Here is a 16,141-nt window from a genome sequence, read left to right as displayed (position 1 = left end):
TTTGTAGGTTCGGGGTTATCTCTTCATCTTGTTTTCTTTGAACATATAAAGATTTAACATTTTCAGTTTTAACATAAACCATTTGTAGAAAATCAAGTACAACTTAATGTCCTTGATTTACCACATTTGAGACGAAAAATCACCAAAGTGAAATTTCTCAAGAAATGTGCCGATTCATGATCCACGATACCATCTTGGGATCTCCGGCAAGTCAGGTTTTTCATTTAAACAGATTCACCCAAGCCTGACGGTCCTTGGGTGATTTCGAATTCTTGTTCAACAATGATGGAAAATTTGCATCATTCATTGTTAAACCTGAATTCTCCTTTTTTACCTCAACCAATGGCTCCTCTGGTTTTACCATACCAGAATCATTGCCTGAAGGTGGCTTGTCTGACTTTGACCTGTCAGATTCATCGCCGACCTTTTTCTTCTTCTCCTCTCTCTGTTCTGTCCTCAGATTTGTATCTGATGAATTCGTCTTAGTTGATTCATCAGAACTCTTATTTTTTCTATCCGGTGAACCCGAGGACAATATCTTCTCGAGATACTCTCTCACTTTCTTTCTTTTCTTCCTCAGTCTGTCTTTCTGCCCCTGTGAAAGCTTGACTTTCTTTTCTTGAATTTTCTGTTCTTGAACTTTAGGTTTTAGAACCTTCTGTTCCTGGGGCTTGACTTTGACTGGAATCTTTGCCAATGTCTGAGAATTAGCCCTCAATCTTTCATTCGATCTCCTTGGGCAATCTCTGGCAATGCGACCTTTGATGTTGCAATTATAGCACCTTCTGGTCTCATAACTCCAATACTGGCAGTTAACAGCAATATGCCCCTGATAGCCGCAGCTGTAGCACACCTTGTTATCATACCAGTTACCACCGTTGTACCAAACATTTAAGTCGTAACATTGTTTGGCCTGGTGATATTCCTTCCTCAAATTTGTTGAATTTGGCTTTGAAGCACTGTGATCCGACCTGCACCACTTATTACCAACAATTTTTGAATTTTCATTTTTTACTTTTTGTAATTTTTTCTTTTGATTGGATGATCGATCTGATGAACTTTTATTATCTTTTTGTTTCTGTTCCACTTTCTTCTTCAAAGGTTTCTGTTTAGAACATTCACCTTTTTCAGTTGATTGTAGAACAGTTTTCTGAAATTTTTCTTTCAAATTTAAAAACAATTTTTGTTTTTCTTTTTAAATATTTTCATCATCAGGTGTCTCATCACAATCTTCAACTTTGACAGAGTCAAAGTTTGTGACATCGTCACTTATTGGAACAGAGTTGATTGGTTTTGGACAAGGAATATTCAACTTGTCAGATGACTTCACAAAACCGATCAATTTCTTTTCAAGTTCTTCGATCTTGACTCTTGAATTCTCAGCTTCACTTTCAAGCCGAGAGATTTTTTCAAGATGAGACTTGATTGTTTTTTCATTTTCATTTTTCAAATTTTCAAGAACAGTCTTTTCATTTTCCAAAATTTTTATCTGTTCCTGAAATTTTGATTCACTGGCTTTCAGGTTTTTGTTTTCAAGCTTGATCCAGAAATCCTCATCTTCTGACGATTTCTGTTTGTTTTCAAAAACCTTTATATTTTCTTTCAACTTCCTGTTTTCAAATGTCAAACTGTTCAAACCACCCAACAGTTTGTCATTTTCTGCCTTCAACTTCTCACAACTTTCTTGAATCATAAGAATCTGTTTTTCATCAGCCTGCTTCTCTTCTCTCAACTTCTTGATTTCCAATGCCAAACTTTCCGCATCTTTGACAAGTTTGTCATTATTAGTCTTGAAGTTGTCGCATTTGAAGCATACTGCTTTCACAGATTCTTCAACCTTCGGCACTTGTTCTTTCTCTATCTTGTATGTACCTGCACCAAAGATTGTAACAAGATCAAGAGGATTTCTATTATCATCAATATAACAACCTCTTTTCATATCATACACCGATTTTCTTTTTGTTCCCAAACACAGATTAATTCTTTTGTTTATTTCTTTTATCACTTCTAAACTCAAATCTTCCAAATTTATTTTTATCTTATCCAATAATTCTCTCTTCTTTTGATAATTCTCATAATCGTGATTTTTAAGTTCGCCGATGAATTTATGTAAAGTTAATTTTGAAAAATTAGAATTTTCTTTCAAATTTTTCAAAACATCATCCCATTCAACTGATAAACCATTAGCGAACTTTGATACCATCTCAGCTTCTGATATCACTATTTGATTTTCCTTCAAATAGTCTATCAAACGATCAAAACGTTTCTCCAGATCATCCAATTTTTCATCTTTCTTACTCAAAAAACCTTTGAAACGTTCATACCAAATATCTTTTGATATTTTCTGATAAGAACTACTAAAATATCCTCGATACCAACTATTCATTCTCTCAAGATCATTGTTTTCCTGCACATCAAACCTCATTGTCATTTTACCGAAAATTCCGACAAATCTTTAGTGATCACAAAGACGAATCAACAATTTGTCAGATAAGCGGCCCAGACAAGTTTGTCGAATAAGCGGTCCAAACAAACTTTCCGAATAAGTGGTTCACAATCAGCCCAAATAAGTGGTCCAGACTTTGTTCGTTCGAGCGATCCAAAATCTTGTTCAGATAAGCGATTCAAATCACTAAACCAAATCAGCGGTCCAGCTACTGTTCGTTCGAACGAGTCAAAGATTATCCGTTCGGATGAACGATCCAAGACCTTGTCCCTGATTTGTACGAATAAGCGGTCCAGCAGTGTCCGAAAGAGCGGTTCAACTCCTGTTCGAACGAGCGGTTCCAACAGTTGATTTTGGAGCGATTCAAGAGTAATCCGACCGAATGAGCGGTTCTCAATACGTCCGGATGAGCGGTTCAAGAGTAATCCGACCGAATGAGCGGTTCTCAATTCGTCCGGATGAGCGGTTCAAGTCAATTGGTCGAAAAAGCGGTTCAAGCAATGTCCGTTCGAGCGGTTCCAGACCAAAATTTCGAGCGGTTCCAGACCAAATTTTCGAGCGGTTCCAACAATGTTCAGAAACGCGGTCCACTTTCAAACATCATTTTGACCCCTAAAAACTTTGAATTTTGATCTGAAACTTTCCAGGGTTTGTCACGGTACTATTTCGCACAATCCCTGAGATTTTGATCAAATTCCGACCGTGAAATCTTTCCGAATCAGAAAAAAGAAGGTGTAGAAGTGAGAATTTCGAGCGAAAATCGAGCTAAACAGCAAGAACTCTTCCTCCTGAGCTCTGATACCACATGTAGGATCGTTTGCTGACCCGATGAGTCGATCAGAAGAGGTCCTAGACTAATCCAGAGGCGGAATTCATTGAATTAGTCTTTGTAAAGCTTGATTTCACACTTTAACGTCTCCTTTATTGATTAATTGTCAGATTACAAGCTCGTGGAGACAAATGGACAGGGCTTCGCCTTTACACACACTAACTTCTCTGTCTACTGGAACCACCCATATGACACCTATATATAGGAGTCAGGAACCACTCATATGGACATGTCCATATGAGCGAACCTACCAGTTGACATATGGGCGGTCCACTTAAATGTCACAAAAGCGATCCTACCATCTAATTGGGCCACAAAAGCTATCTAAAGCCCAATAAGCGATCCTATCTTAATACATGATTTCTCGTTTACTGTTCACTATACAATTAGCTCTGCCCTAAGACTCGAACGAAGATGTAGTCGACAGACAACTGCACCAACACTTTTTACCAAAATGAACCACTCCTTTCCAAGGCGACACCTTGAGTAGGACATGGTCCCCAACGTTGAATTCCATTGGTTTTCGTCCCTTGTCAGCATAGCTCTTTTGACGACTTCGAGCCTTGAGTAGATTGTCACGGATTTGGAGAATCTTATTTGTTGCTTCTTATATGATCTCAGGGCCGGTAAAATGCTTGTCACCAATCTCGTGCCAGCTTAAAGGAGATCGACGTTTGCGACCATACAATGCCTCGAAAGGAGCCATTTGAATACTGGAGTGGTAGTTATTGTTGTACGAAAACTCGATCAAAGGTAAATGCACATCCCAGCTACCACCAAAGTCGATGACACAAGAACGGAGCATGTCCTCTAGGGTTTGAATAGTACGTTCAGTCTGTCCATCCGATTGAGGATGAAAGGCCGTACTGAGATTTAAATGAGTACCCATAGCGAACTGAAAAGTTTGCCAGAGACGCGAAGTGAATCGACCATCACGATCAGAAATGATGTCGAGAGGAACACCATGATGGCGTATGACTTCATTGGTATAGATACAAGCAAGTCGTTCAACCTTGAAATCCTCACGAATGGGAATGAATTGAGCGGACTTGGTCAAACGATCAATGACCACCCAAATACTATCGTAACCAGAAGGTGTACGAGGGAGCTTAGTTATGAAGTCCATCGCAATGCTATCCCATTTCCAAACGGGGATTTCAGGTTGTTCGAGTAGGCCGAAAGGTCGTTGATGCTCGGCTTTGACTTTCGAACAGGTAAGACACTTGGAAACGTACACAACAATGTCTCTCTTCATACTGGGCCACCAATAGGATGTACGTAGATTATGGTACATCTTGTCAGCGCCAGGATGAATTGAGTACATAGATTTGTGTGCTTCGTTCATGATGAGGTCACGAAGATTGTCACGATCTGGTATCCAGACGCGATCACCACAATAGAGGAGACCATCAGGTTTCGAAATGAGTTGACTTTCAGATGCTCCACGTATTTCTACAGCCATGGAACCTTCGTTGATAGATGAATACTGCGCTTCACGAATGCAACTGTGAAGATCGCTCGAGATATGAAAACAACGAATGACATCTACATGAGCCTTACGACTAAGTGCATCGGCCACGACATTCGCCTTACCAGGGTGGTAGCGAATCTCGCAGTCGTAGTCGTTGAGCAATTCCACCCAACGTCGCTGTCGCATATTGAGTTCTTTTTGGTCAAAGATGTGTTGTAGGCTCTTATGGTCAGTGAAAACCACACACTTAGTACCGTATAGGTAGTGTCTCCAAATCTTTAACGCAAAAACGACTGCGCCAAGTTCGAGGTCATGGGTAGTATAATTCTTCTCATGTATTTTGAGTTGACGGGAGGCATAAGCGATGACCTTGTCTCGTTGCATGAGCACACAACCAAGACCACGATTTGAGGCATCACAATACACCACGAAATCATCATTCCCATCAGGGAGAGCGAGGATAGGAGCGTTGCAAAGCAAGTCCTTGAGAGTCTGAAAGGATTCCTCTTGCTCAGGACCCCAAGCAAAAGGTTTATCTTTTTGAGTCAACGAGGTGAGAGGAATGGCGATTTTTGAAAAATTTGAGATGAACCGGCGGTAATAACCCGCCAATCCTAAGAAGGAACGGATTTCAGAAGGAGATTTAGGCGCGGTCCAATTCTTCACGGCTTCGATTTTTGAAGGGTCAACGTGGATTCCTTTTTCACTAACAACGTGTCCAAGGAACTGAACTTCTTTGATCCAAAACTCGCATTTAGAGAACTTAGCGTATAAACGTTCAACACGCAAGAGTTCAAGTATGAGGCGAAGATGACGTTCATGATCGGCTCGAGATTTAGAATAAATGAGAATATCATCAATGAAGACGATCACGAAGCGATCCAAGTAAGGCTTACAAACACGATTCATAAGATCCAGGAACACAGTGGGTGCGTTGGTCAAGCCAAAAGGCATAACCACGAACTCATAATGTCCATAGCGAGTGCGAAAAGCGGTTTTGGGAACGTCCTCTTCGAGAACCCGAAGTTGGTGATAACCAGAACGAAGATCGATTTTGGAAAAACAGGTAGCGCCTTGAAGTTGGTCAAAGAGGTCGTCGATACGCGGAAGAGGGTAACGATTTTTGACGGTGAGTTTGTTAAGCTCACGATAATCGATGCACATGCGGAAAGAACCATCTTTCTTTTTAACGAATAACACAGGAGCACCCTAAGGAGAGGTACTTGGACGAATGAAACCCTTATCGAGGAGTTCTTGAAGTTGCGTAGATAATTCTTGCATCTCGGAAGGTGCAAGACGATAAGGAGCCTTGGCAACAAGAGTCGCACCAGGCATGAGGTCAATACGAAAATCAACGGATCGAGGTGGAGGAGGACCGGGTAAATCTTCAGGAAAGACGTCAGGGAAATCGCGCACTACTGGAACATCACTTAAACTTTTTCCCTTGCCTTTTTCTTCCACAACGTGGGCTAAAAAGGCAAAGTACTGTTTGCGTAAGTACTTGTTCGCTTGTGTGCAGGACATTAACTTTAGTCCCTTTGAAGGTCGGTCTCCATAAACGTGCAAAACGTCACCGGATGGAAGAGGTAAGCGAACGTATTTCTCGTGACAAGCGATTTCAGCATGGTTCTTTTGAAGCCAATCCATGCCTATGATGACGTCGAAACTACCCAGTTGCATGGGTATGAGATCGATAGAGAAAGCGTGCTCGTTAAGAGTAAGACGGCAATCGAGGACGATGGAATCGACTAAGATGGACTTGCCATTGGCGACTTCAACGGAAAACGACTTGGGTAGCTTAGAGCGTGCGCAATTTAGCAATGATTCGAATTCTAAGGACACAAAGCTTTTGTCCGCACCAGTATCAAATAGTATCGAAGCATAAAGATGGTTAACAAGAAACGTACCGTTAACGACGTCATTGTCGTTGCGCGCTTGATTTGCGTTTAGGTTGAAAGCACGTCCACGAGGGGGTTGTTGCTGCTCTTGATTCCATTGAGGGCATTGAAGACAAAGATGATTAACATCCCCACATTTGAAACATGCCCTAGCTGGTCTTGCGTTTTGAGGGGCAAGTAGAGCTTGTTGAGCTTGAGGAGCTGGTGGAGCTGGAGGCGCTTGCTGATAGATACGGCAAAAGGCGGTGTCGTGTCCATAACGGTTACAATTGCCACAACGGCGACACCTAGCATTGGCGGGATGATGATAATTACAAGTGGCACACTTGGGGTGAATCCCAGTGTACGACTTTTGGGCATCAACGGGAGCAACAGGGTTCGGGTTAACTGGCGGCACAATCACGTTACAAACGGGGTTGGATTACTTTCGCTTCTTTCCCCTCTTGTTATTCGACTGTTGGGTAATCTGGTGGGCTGGCTTGAAAGAAATGGGGTTTGCGGCTTGCTTATCACAAACACGGTTATTATTTAGGGAAGCGGCCAAGCGATAAACAGCTTTGATGCTATCGAGTTTGGCTGCCTCGATCGTATCACGCATGCTAGGGGTTAACCCATTGATATACTTGCTTTTCTTGCGTTCAGGGGTCATAACAAGGTGAGGGACAATGAAGCTGAGTTGTTTGAAAGGGGTGGTGTAAGCTAGGTTATCATCACCAATCTGTTTTAAAGCCCAAAATTCTTCTTCCAACTTTCGTTGCTCAAGCGGAGGACAAAACTCATCCATCATCAGGGCCTTAATTATCTCCCATGCCAACGCATATGCCAGTTCGTTCGAACGGATGTTCCTTTCGTTCGTCCACCATTCGAGAGCTCGGGCTTGGAATACCCCCGTCGCACTACGCGTTTTGAGCTCTTCGGGGCAATCACTGTTGATGAACGTGACCTCTATGCTATCAAACCACTCGAGCATGGCGGTCACCCCATCATTGCCAGTGAATGGCTTGGGATTGCACGACGAAAAGTGCTTAAAGTTGAACGAGACGGGCTTGCGTACTTCGACCTTAGAGTCGACGGAAGAGTGAGGAGTTTCAGAGGCTCGAATCTCGGAAATGACCTTTGGAACGACGCGCGCAAATTGATCGGCCATGAAAACCATCATCTTCTTTGTGGAGCGAGATTTTGACTTCTTAGACGCGTTGGAGTGACGAGAAGACATCTAAGATTCAAAAGAGGGAATAGGTGAGACTTGGTCATATTGTTTGTTTAAGAAAATGAAATTGATCACATAGCATAAAGGGTCACATAGCATAAAGGGTTCAAGCTTGATTTACATAGCATAAAAGGTTAAGACATCTCATATAGCATAATCATGAGTTTCACATAGCATAACATGAATAAATGAAAGCATCGTAAATTTAGTTTGTTCACGAGGGATTATTATTGTTTGTGATTGCGATAAGTGCGAAAAGATTAAAACGAAATTTTGAAATGAACGAACGTTCAAGTATAAAATCACATATAAATTGAGATACATAAAAGAGAGGCTCAATAAAACATTGGATTGTTTCGGGTAGAGAAACGTCGACTATTCCAAAGTGGGTCGAAAGTTCTTTCGAATTAGAGAAAACGTGCTTTGGCCTATAGGTAAGATACTCTCGTCGAGAAGCGATTAACGGTATCTTACCCTTCCGGTTACTACACATCTCTAAATGATTGAAACAATCGGGACTTTGGCGAGATTGAAAATCGAGGAATGCGACTTAATCGACGAGGTGCGGGTTTCACCCCTAACTTGACGATTTCGTACCCTAAATGTGGTTAGTACTCGTCGGGTCAAAATAAAATTTCGACACTTTGACGAGGGTCCACTAGAGTTGAAATGGAAATTACCATTAAGTTGTGGATTTCACTCCTAGCTTAATGGTGTAATTTCGTGCAAAAATAGTTTAAGGTAGAATGAGAGTCGTTTACCAAATTGTGGGTTTCACGCCTATTTTGGTAAAGTCGTCTCGTTTATGTTACAAGAGTATACAAATAAACACAAGTGCATTCATGTTAGCCTTAGGAAAGGCATATAAATTTAATCAACAAGAAGTATAGCTAGGAAGCATGCATGGTTGAGTACAACAGTTTTAAACAACAAATAAGAGGCAAAATTGCTAAAACTATAGATTAGGGAAAAAGCATGGAAATTTTTCCTAATTCGCTATAGTTATGGCTCTGATACCAATCTGTCACACCCCAACCGATGGCGGAAACATCAGGATGAGACGAAGTGTGTATAGATTGCTAGAGACTTCATAACACTATGTGACAATAGTTAATTAAATTCAAATTTCATTTCCAATACTAATGTCATACAAAATTCAAATAAAGATAGCAACATTGTTGCAACATAAAACATAACAATAGAAGATAAATTAATCTAGGTGTGTATCTAGTCCACCCTAAATCTCATTTCATCTTTGATCCATACTTCAACAATTAACCTGCAACATGTATTAAAATAGAGTTCAATGCAAAATCAAAGGCGAGTATACAAGTTTGACTACATAGCATAATAGAATAAAAACTCAAATCCAACATGTTACATAATGTGCGATTTCTAGCATGCAATTTTTGGCGTACAATATGTTCAAACCCAAGAATACATCGTATAACAAGCCTAATCCCAAAAGTTTAGCGGGGTGGTAAAGTTTAACTTAACAATACCCAAAAGTATAACGGGCGGGGCGTTTCCTATAGCGCTATAATTGTTAAGGTGGGCGAGCAAAGTTAATGAGCATATAACGTTCCAAAGCGTTCATAGAGCATACGAGCATAGCAAATATTCACATTAGTTTCATGTTTTGATCATGGATAGAGTATGTTTTGTTTAAGTTTAAAAGTTGTTTGTATAATCATACATGTTGCATCCCAAAGTGTAAAGGGGAAAAAGGGATCGAGTATACTCACGGTTTACAAGTCTTGAACTTGAGATTCCGAGAGTAGGTTGGTGGATGGTTTAGCTTGGAGCACCTAGTCCTTCTACATGAGGAAACATAGGTGTGTGGGTTTGGCGTTTAACGGAAGATTATGAATATGAAGTAACTTAGCATAAAGTATAATATATAAAAATAATCATCTTTAACTTTATAACCTTCATATGACACTAGGTAACCAATATGGTTATTTAATGTTTTTCATGGGTAATATACCCATTAGAATCATATTAAGGTTTTAGGTCTTAGATGATATTCTACTTCTTTAACATGTAAACACAAGTTCAACGTCAAAGGTTCGAATGAGTATGTACCTATATTTAGGATAATTATTACGTATTATTTAGTCTAATAATTCAAGTAGGAGGTAGAAGATTAAATCTCCATTTAGGCACCTCTAGTTGCATGGATGTCATGTATGGGGTAGGAAGACCAAGCTTCCATTTAGGTACCCCTTTGATGTTCACCACTTCACTTGATGTAAAACCAACCAAGGAGGCTCACGAACTAAGGTTTGTACAAGTATGTAAATGAACTAAGCTAAGAGAAATCATCAAATCATGTGAGGATTGTATATTGGACAACCCAAGTTGTTCCATAATCACTCATTCATCAAGGTCTAAGCTTGACATGACTTGTGGGTTAAAAACCCTAAACAAAACAGAAAGTTTATGAGGTTTAATCCTCTGAATTTAAGTGTCTCAACCTTGTTTTTAAGCCTAACCAACCATGAAAAGTGTTGTAAGCATTAGGACATAGGTTTGAGGTGAGTTAGACTCAAGTTTGATAAGTATATCCAAGTTTTTGAATAATATAAAACAAAACAGAAAGTTTTGGTCCTTTTTAGGGCAATTCCAAGCATGATTTCTCCAAGGAAAAACCAAGGAATCAAACCCAAGGACATAACAAAGCAATAGGAAGAAGAACCAAGTGATTTGGTTGAGAAATGAGCAAGTTACACTCACTTTAGTGAAGATACACGAATCTTGTCCAAAAACTCAGATTCACAGCAGATTTGAGAGTAATTTTGTGAAGATTAGAGAGTTTTGAAAGTGTAAAATGGGTTGGAGAAGGTGGGTATTTATAATGGAAGAGGTTAGAGATGATTGGAGGTGATTAGAGGTGGATTAGAGGTGATTGGGTGAGTTTAAATCTTGGGATTTCATGCATACAGCTCAAGAAACACACATTCTGCCGAAACAGGGGCCTAGCGTGATGCGAGGGGGCTTGGCGTCACGCAACGCCCTAGTTCTGACAAATTTCATTTAGTTGCACTTTGGCCCCTGAAGTTTATGTTTGATCCTTTTAGGTGCAAGTTTGAGAGTTTAGGGACTTGTTTTGATATAAAAGCATAGTATAAGGTGTAATCAAGTACGACGATCATAAATCAAGTATATCTAAGCGTATAAGTGTCATAACCAAGTGTCGTTTACGTTCAAAACACGTTCCATGCATAAGTTTAGTTTAATTACAAGTTTAGCACATAGTTTCCGAGAATAACGTTTAAGCATCAATTGGTTCACCAAATCGAACATACGTGCATATATAAAGTGCGTACAACATGAATGTAGCAAAATACAAGTTTCATTAATGATCCAAGTCTCGGTTTAACAATGATTACAAGGAAAGGACGATTACAAGAATACAAGGTTTCCAAAAATAGAAATACGAACAAAACTATCTATAAATGGAAAGTACAAAAGAGCCGGGCTTTACACACACCAGCATTTCTAACTACTGCAATAAACCTGAGGGTTTCTGATGTTCAGCTTTGACTTGTGAACATGTTAGACACTTAGAAACATAAGCTGTTATATCTTTCTTCATTCCTCTCCACCAAAAATTCTTTCTTAGATCCTGATACATCTTATCACTTCTAGGATGCATCGTATACTTAGACTTATGGGCTTCTTCTAATATACGATGGCGTAGGTTTCCTAATTTAGGTATCCACATTCTTTTCTTATGGAATCTCCAAATTCCATCTGTTCCTTGTTCTAATTCCTTAATCATTCCTTTCAACTTCTCAGTATCATCCTTGATTACTGATTTTTGTACTTTCCTGATCTGTTCATTTAAATCTACTTATAGATTTAATTTAAGAGAACGTACTCTTCTTGGCTTTTCATGATACTTTCGACTTAAAGCATCGGCTACTACATTAGCTTTTCCCGCATGATACTGGATATTACAATCATAATCACTAAGAATTTCCATCCAGCGTCTTTTTCTCATATTCAACTTCTTTTGCCCGAAAACATACCTTAAAATCTTATGATCTGTGAAAATGGTAAACTTACTACCGTAAAGGTAATGTCTTCAAATTTTAAGGGCAAAAATTATGGCTCCTAATTCCAAATCATGGGTTGAATAATTTTCATCGTGATTCTTAAGTTGTCTAGAAGCATATGCTATAACCTTTTGACGTTGCATTAATACACATCCATAGCCTAACTTAGAAGCATCACAATAGACTACAAAGTCTTCAGTTCCTTCTGGTAACGTGAGTATGGGTGCGTTGGTTAATCTTTGCTTAAGAATTCTAAAGGCTTCTTCTTGTTTTGGTCCCCATTCAAACTTAACAGATTTACAAGTTAACTTAGTTAAGGGAATGGCTATTCTAGAAAAATCTCGGATAAATCTCCTATAATAACCGGCCAATCCTAAGAAACTTCTAACCTCGGTTGGTGACTCAGGGGTTTTCCATTTGGTAATTGCCTCAATCTTTGTGGGATCCACATGAATTCCTTCATGATTGACTAAATGTCCAAGAAACTGTACTTCCTCTAACCAAAACTCGCATTTCGAAAACTTTGCATAAAGCTTTTCTTTGCTTAATAAACTTAGAAGTGCATGTAGATGCGCTGCATGTTCCTCTTTACTCTTAGAGTAAATGAGAATATCATCTATAAAGACAATTATGAATTTATCCAAATATAGCTTACATATTCGGTTCATCATGTCCATAAATGCAGCTGGGGCATTGGTTAAACCAAATGGCATGACAGTAGATTCATAATGGCCATACTTTGTTCTAAAAGCGGTCTTATGAATGTCCTCTTCCTGTACCCTTAATTGATGATATCCTGAACATAAATTGATTTTAGAGAAAAATCGAGCTCCTTGCAACTGATCAAAGCAAATCATCGATTCTCGGTAATGGGTACCTATTTTTAATCGTGACCTTGTTCAATTCACGGTAATCAATGCACATATGCATTGACCCGTTTTATTTTTTACTAATAAGATTGGCTCTCCCCACGGCGATGAACTTGCCTGTATGAATCCCTTTTCTAACAGTTCGTCTAACTGTTTATTTAATTCTTGCATTTCTGCTGGTGCCAAACGGTATGGTGCTTTGGCAATTGGTGTTGTTCCTGGTAATAGATGAATTCTAAATTCAACTTCCCTGTCTAGAGGTAGTCCTGGTAATTCTTCTTGGAATACATCTGGAAACTAAGATACTACGGGAATATCTTTTAGTTCTTTTCCTTTAGTGTTAATGATTATGGAAATCAAATACACTAATGACCCTTTTCTTACGTAACTAGTTGTTTTCATCACAGAGATGAATTTTGTGGATCTAGATGGCTTATCTCCTTTAGTTGTGATCTTTTCACCCCTTGGTGAATTTACTTGGACTGACTTTTGATCACATAGAATACTGGCTTTATTAGCTACTAACTAATCCATTCCTGATACAACATCAAATCCTGCCAGATTCATTGGATAAAGATTTGTAATAAACTTTTGATTTAAAAATTCTATTCTTGCTCCCTGCAAGATTTCAGAAATCTTAATGGTTTCCCCATTTGTTGTCTCTACTAGACATTCTTGTGGGAGTTTAGTTAATGGTTGATTGAGAAGTTTGCAAAATGAAGTATTAATAAAACTTTGGTTCGCACCAGAGTCAAATAATACTTTAGCAAAAATATCATTAACTAAAAACGTACCGGTGATCACGTCCGGGATCATCTTTGCTTCTTCTGCAGTCAGAACAAATGCTCTAGCATTTTTAGTATTCTTGTTGTTCATGGCTGGAGCTAGTTTCGGACAGTGTGGCTTGATGTAACCTTTTTCTCCACAATTGAAGCACACTGCATTACTAGGTTTCTTCCTACAATCTTCCTCTTTGTGTCCTGGTATCTTGCAGAAATTGCAGTAAGTGGAGCATCTTCCTGAATGCTTCTTCTTATAGGCCTTACAGTAAGGTGCAGAGGTAGAACCTACGTTTTTCCCACGATTAGAATTTCCATAACGAAATTCCTGGGTAAGCCTTTGAGCTAGGTTTCTCCTCTGGTCCTCTTCTAATGTACGCATTAATTCATCAGTCAAGGTGTTTGCTAGTTCTACAGCTTCTTCTATAGTTTGAGTTCTAGTTGCCTTGACTACATGCCTAATCTCACTGATTAATCCCCAGATGTAACGGGAGATTAATACAGGTTCTGGTGATGCAAGGGTCGGCACTATCCTAGCATATTCGAAGAACAACGTAGTGTAACCCTAACTATCCACTCCAGTCATTGTAAGGTTTAAGAACTTATTTGCTATCTGTTCCTTTTCACTAGGAGGACAGAATTTCCTTTCCACCATATTCTTAAATTCATTCCATTCCATATTGTAGACTCGGTCATTTCCCCTAGACTGGAGGATTGTGTTCCACCATTCTAGAGTTGAATTCTTAAACAGATTGGAGGCAAACATTATCTTATCCTCTTCTGCACATTTGCTTATTTTCAAGACTGCCTCAGTCTTTTCTATCCAGCGTAGAACTGCAACGGCCCCTTCATTGCCCGAGAATTCTATTGGTTTACAGGACCAGAATACTTTATATGAACAACCATAAGACATGGTTCTTCTTCTTTTTGGAATGGGCACTTGAAGTATGGGTCCATTGTTTACGCTATGCTCTGGTTCAGTAGGTGATCGCTTACTGCCATTATTACTTTTGTTATCCGCTTCCTTAACCATTTTAATAATATATGGCATTGCTTCTATAGTTCTTGTGCCACTATATGTTGGATAACACTGTTATCCACTTGGTTTCCATTATTATTATTATTCTGGTTTTCCTGGTTCACTTCATTGTCCATCTGAATTTTAAACAATTACCACATATTAATATCACAAGACAATATCCAATACAAACAATCACATCACAAGCATATTGATCTAAAATCGTCGTCATTGCGACCTTTACTCTATTTTATATATTATGCGTCTAGTACAAACTGAAACTGAAATCTAAAATTACAATACTATTATGCATCCGTAGCTGTTGTCTAAATATTTTTTTTCAAACATACACACATATTATATATATATATATATATTATTACTAATGGTATGGGTTCATCCAAAATTCCCTATTACGCTCATCATATTTCCAGACGAGTCATTCCCCTATCTGTCTCATCCTCTCACTTCCTTCTAAAATCTCCTCACCAAAGGTTCGGAGTTCTTGCACATTCTCAGTGCTCATGGGTGGTGCGGGTGCTAGTATTGGGTTTGGGAACTAGGGCATGGGTTCTTCGTAAGGATAAGGGTTCTCTAGAATTTCCCTGATGTATTGATCATTATCATAATATGGGTCTAGAGGGTCCAAGTCTGGGTAGGGTCCTACTAAGTTTTGCATGGGTTCGTCTGGTATTGGGTAGCGTTACTCATAATCCCTATTGTCATCAACCATGGGTCATAGTCTGGGGGATGGGGTGCTGGTACTCTAGGGATCTCAGCTGGGTCAAAAGCAGGCATTGGGATTTGGTTTTCTAGGTTGGCATCAATTTCCATAGGTTGTGTGGGAAATAGTGGTAACAGCTGGGGTGCTATGAGTTGTCCTAGATTAGGGTCGGCGGTTGTGGTTGCTAGTATGTGGAAGTTTGCCAGTCTCCTATTGATCATATCCTGAGAGTTCATTTCTCTATTAGCGGCTGCTAAAGCTCGCTGTTGCTGTAACTTTTTCATCCTTTTTCTACCCTCGTGAGCTCCTCTACTGAACCATCCTCTCTTCTTGGGAGGGAATGGCTCTTTAGACTGGGCCTTAAACACGAATATCCCATCTTCGGTATCAGCCGAATACCCCGAGGGGGTAGGCTGTGAAGAGGTGCCTTCGTCCCTAGGTGAGCTGGACAACTGACGGTAAGCGTCTGAAGGTCCTTGGTCACTCATACTGTAAACTAACAAATTGTCAAATTACACACAACAATAATATACATATATGCATGTATCCATATAAATTATTTCCTAACATATTGAATAATATTTTGGGTGTCAGCAGAACACTTCTGTGGCTGAATCAGTGGTTGTAGCTCTGATACCACCTTCTGTCGCAACCCCCATTCCCTAATACCCCGGGAACGGGCGGCCGCTGCCAGTTTCAGTGGTATCGGTGTTTATCAGTTTGACAGCGGAAATTACATCTGGACTGTAGTTAGGAAATATTTTATCAGAGTAAAATATCACAATTTTATAATATTAAATATGTGGGAAATTCCCAAGTTTCCAGTACACACATTT

This window comes from Helianthus annuus, chromosome 15 (genome assembly GCF_002127325.2).
Source record: "Helianthus annuus cultivar XRQ/B chromosome 15, HanXRQr2.0-SUNRISE, whole genome shotgun sequence".
Classification (NCBI taxonomy): domain Eukaryota; kingdom Viridiplantae; phylum Streptophyta; class Magnoliopsida; order Asterales; family Asteraceae; genus Helianthus; species Helianthus annuus.
The sequence above is the reverse complement of the archived record's forward strand: the minus strand, read 5'-3'. Positions refer to the sequence as shown.